At 37.5% G+C, this 4,861-nt stretch overlaps 1 non-coding gene across 1 annotated transcript; it reads right to left on the bottom strand.

Annotated features, from left to right (window-relative positions):
• Positions 1-496: 496 nt before the first annotated feature.
• On the bottom strand, positions 497-711 carry LOC112447200 (small nucleolar RNA U3). Its single transcript, XR_003035303.1, has one exon. It is a non-coding gene; the product is annotated as a small nucleolar RNA U3 (small nucleolar RNA).
• Positions 712-4,861: the final 4,150 nt, after the last annotated feature.

The following is a 4,861-nucleotide window of genomic DNA, read 5'->3' as shown; positions in this document are numbered from 1 at the left end:
CCAGCATTAAATCATAGCATTGGACACCTCTTATGCATTCACTGTCTTTGGGGTGTCAGCCACTTGCTTCCACCCAGCAACCTACACTGCACCTTCACTACAGCACAGACAGATAGTGCTTACACCACATCTGTGCCATATGTCTTATGCTTTTCACTCTTACACTTCCTTGTTAATGCTGAAAAAGGAGGCACTTGCATACAAGCACAGTATTGAATGAGGGTAAATTCCCACTTCAGTAAAGTTTGAAGTATGAAATAAGGGAGCTAGAGACCACATTTTCCTCCCTTCCTATTCCTGGACTAACTGTCCTGAGATAGTAAATTACATATATATCTTAGAAGATGGCCCCTTGAGACCAAGCATTCAATTGCACTTAATATCAAGCAGTGGCCAGCTCAGTAACACACCCTATACTTGTCCTCCTTCCTTGCTTCATTTCCTTTTCCCCCTAATGTTACCAAGAGTGTGAAGCAACTGAAACTTTTTTCTTCTTACCACTCAGACCACGTTCTCTCCTTCTTACTCTCCCAAAGGAAGAGAAGAATGACCATTAAGTGGCCATTGGCAGTTGCAGAAGCAGAACCAAGTGCCGGTTTCACTCTCAGGAGAAAGCGTTGCATTTCCTCCTTGTGGTTTTGGGTGCTCTACATGTTCAGAGAACCTTCTCTAGTAACAAACTATAGAAATGATCCCTGAAAGTATAGTCTTGAAGCAACTGAAATTTTATCCACTCTGGTCAGGATGCAAAATTACAAAACCTCTCTGATTGCCTGAACATTTCCCCTCCTGTTTGCCTACCTTGTGAAAGCCTTATGTGAGCATACCTGATGGCATCTTATGGGTCTTTTCAAATATGCTGTGCAGTGGATACAGTGGTAGAACCAGAATTTGAATGCAGATAGTATAAATCCAGTGTGTGTGTTTTTAACTCTACACTCTGCTATGTGGTGTAACCCAGAGAGAAAATGAAACAGAAAAGATGGGGGATGGAATGACAATGTTTTCAGGAAAAAAAGAATAAAGACAATGAGAAGGAGATAATAATAAAAGAAATAAAAAAAAAATAAGAGTTTTCCAGAATTGAAAATGTTTTCACACTTCAAAAGTACACTAAGTCCTGATTAAAAATAAAAAATGAGGGGTGTATCATTGGCTAATTTATTTCCTCTCAGCTCCAAATTCACTTTTTAATATATGCACACAATAATGGATGAAATTCCTTTAAACATTTTTTTACAGTACACACATGTTAAGTGAAGGATATTGGAATGACATTGCAGGAGTACATGTTGCACCTTCAGTCAATACTATAGGTGTAAAAATATACCAGTGGTGGCTGACCAGATCACCAGAGCTACTATTTGATGTTTTTCCCTCTTTGAATGCTCTCTATCAGTCCTAGGATGCCCAAGGACTTTTCTGAGATCTTACAGTTGCTCTTATTGTGGTTTAGTAGTTCTTTATACTAAACTTTCCCTGTTTAATTCAGTGGTTGGCTCTATGACCTGATTGGAATAGGAGTACAGGAGGTGAGATAGTGAATGTATAGAGGATAATGTTTGAAAGGAGCCTTGCTATTAGAGAAGAGAATAAATGGAACAGTGGTAATGAGGATATTTGAGGTCAAGAGAGAAATTTTTAACGGTAGATGCAAGAGCAAGTTTACAAATGCATGGAAATATTTAGCAGGGTAAGAGAAACTTACAATGAAGGAATGAGGAAGATAATGCAGGAGAGAAGTCCATAAGAAGGCAAAGGGAGATGAGATCCAAAGTAGGAATGGGAGGACAGTTTGTGAAAGAATGAGGGACAGTTGTTTCCATTTTCTTTCATTTTTAAAAAATCTTATTTATTTATTTTAATTGGGGGCTAACTACTGAAAGGTTGTTGTTGAATCACACGAATACACCGGGATTCTTGGCCCCCGGAGGAGAAGAATTCAATCCGGGGCCAGAGACGAGGCTTGATCGCTCGGAGCTTTTGTGTAATAAAGTTTTATTAAAGTATAAAGGAGATAGAGAAAGCTTCTGACATAGGCATCAGAAGGGGGTAGAAAGAGTACCCGCTTGCTAGTGTTAACAATGAAGTTATATACTCTCCAGTGAATCCAAAGAATGTCTGGAGGTTGTAAAGACCTCCTCAGACCTACTCCCATAATTTACATTTTAAGATAACACTGTCCTCAGGCAAGATACATCCTTGTAAAGACCAGGTCTACTCCCATAATTAACATTTTAAGATAACAGAAGGTTGAATCCAAAGACTGTCCTTAGGCAGGATACATTATTGGTATATAATCCTAAGGAATGTGGAAAAAGAAAAAAAGTTTGTCCTTTCTTCTCCTTGAGAATTCCAGACCCCTCTCTCCTTGGGGACCCCTAGATTTCCTATCAACCTGCCTAGGAACTGACTCTCTCACTACTTTATAATATTGTGGTGGTTTTTGCCATATTTGACATGAATCAGCTCATGGGTGTACATGTGTCCCTCCATCCCAAAACCCCTCCCACCTCTCTCCCCATCCCATCCCTCTGGGTTGTCCCAGTGCACTGGCTTTGAGTGCTCTGTTTCGTACATTGAACTTGGATTGGTCATCTATTTCACATATGATAATATACATATTTCAATGCTATTCTCTCAAATCATCCCACCCTCACCTTCTCCCAGAGTCCAAAAGTCTGCTCTTTATATCTGTGTCTCTTTTGCTGTCTCGCATATAGGGTTGTCATTATCTTCTTTCTAAATTCCATATATATGCGTTAGTATACTGTATTGGTGTTTTTCTTTCTGACTTACTTCACTCTGTATAATAGGTTCCAGTTTCATCCACCTTATTAGAACTGACTCAGATGTGTTCTTTTTAATAGCTCAGTAATATTCCATTGTGTATATATACCATGACCTTCTTATCCATTTTTCTGATGATGGACATCTGGATTGCTTCCATGTCCTAGCTATTGTAAACAGTGCTGCAATGAACATTGGGGTACATGTGTCTCTTTCAATTCTGGTTTCCTCTGGGTGTATGCCTAGCAATGGGATCGCTGGGTCATATGGCAATTCTATTTCCAGTTTTTTTAAGGAGTCTCCACACTGTTCTCCATAGCGGCTGTACTAGTTTGCATTCCCACCAACAGTGTAAGAGGGTTCCCTTTTCTCAACAGTCTCTCCAGCATTTATTGCTTGTAGACTTGATGGCAGCCATTCTAACCAGCATGAGATGGTATCTCATCGTGGTTTTGCTTTGCATTTCTCTGATAATGAGTGATGTTGAGCAAATTTTCATCTGTTTGTTAGCCATCTGAGTGTCTTCTTTGGAAAAATGTCTATTTAGTTCTTTGGCCATTTTTTTTTTTTTTTTTTTGATTGGGTCCTTTATTTTTCTTGTATTGAGCTGCAAAAGCTGCTTGTATATTTTTGAGATTAATTCTTTGTCAGTAGTTTCATTTGCTATTATTTTCTCCCATTCTGAAGGCTATCTTTTAACCTTGCTTATAGTTTCCTTCATAGTGCAAAAACTTTTAAGTTTAATTAGGCCCCGTTTGTTTATTTTTGCTTTTATTTCCATTTAATCTGGGAGGTGGGTCATAGAGGATCTTGCTGTGATTTATGTCAGAGTTTTCTGCCTTGTTTTCCTCTAGGAGTTTTATAGTTCTGGACTTACATTTAGATCTTTAATCCATTTTGAGTTTACTTTTGTGTATGGTGTTAGAAAGTGTTCTAGTTTCATCATTTTACAGGTGGTTGACCAGTTTTCCCAGAACCACTTGTTAAAGGGATTGTCTTTTCTCCATTGTAAATTTTTGCCTTCTTTGTCAAAGATCAGGTGTCCATAGGTGTGTGGATTTATCTCCGGGTTTTCTACTTTGTTCCATTGATCTATATCTCTGTCTTTGTGCCAGTACCATACTGTCTTGATGACTGTAGGATTATAGTGTAGTCTGAAGTCGGGCAGGTTGATTCCTCTAGTTCCATTTTCTTTCTCAAGATTGCTTTGGGTGTTTGAGGTTTTTTATAATTCCATACAAATTGTGAAATTATTTGTTCTAGTTCTGTGAAAAATACTGTTTGTAGCTTGATAGGGATTGCATTGAATCTATAGATTGCTTTAGGTAGTATACTCATTTTCACTATATTGATTCTTCCAATCCGTGAATACGGTGTCTTTTGCATCTATTTGTGTCATCTTTGATTTCCTTCATCAGTGTTTTATAGTTTTCTGTATATAGGCCTTTGTTTCTTTACATAAATTTATTCCTAAGTATTTTGTTCTTCTCATTTCCATGGTGAATGTGATTGTTTCCTTAATTTCTCTTTCTGTGTTCTCATTGTTAGTGTATAGGAATCCAAGGGATTTCTGTGTATTAATTTTATATCTTGCAACTTTACTATGCTCATTGATTAGCTCTAGTAATTTTCTGGTGGTGTCTTTAGGGTTTTTAATGTAGAAGATCATGCCATCTGCAGACAGAGTGTTACTTCTTTTCAATCTGATTCCTTTTATTTTTGTTTTTCTTGTCTGATTGCTGTGGCTAAAACTTCCAAAACTACGTTGGATAGTAGTAGTAAGAGTGAACACTCTGGTTTTGTTCCTGACTTTAGGGGAAATGTTTTCAATTTTTCACCATTGAGGATAATGTTTGCTGTGGGTTAATCATATATGGCTTTTATTATGTTGAGATATGTTCCTTCTTTGCCTCCTTTCTGGAGAGCTTTTATTATAAATGGGTGTTTAATTTTGTCAAAAGCTGTCTCTGCATCTATTGAGATAATCATATGGTTTTTATCTTTCAATTTGTTAATGTGGTGTATCACACTGATTGATTTGCAAATATTGAAGAATCTTTGCATCCCTGGA

This window comes from Bos taurus, chromosome 6 (genome assembly GCF_002263795.3).
Source record: "Bos taurus isolate L1 Dominette 01449 registration number 42190680 breed Hereford chromosome 6, ARS-UCD2.0, whole genome shotgun sequence".
Taxonomy (NCBI): Eukaryota; Metazoa; Chordata; class Mammalia; order Artiodactyla; family Bovidae; genus Bos; species Bos taurus.
The sequence above is the reverse complement of the archived record's forward strand: the minus strand, read 5'-3'. Positions and strand labels throughout refer to the sequence as shown.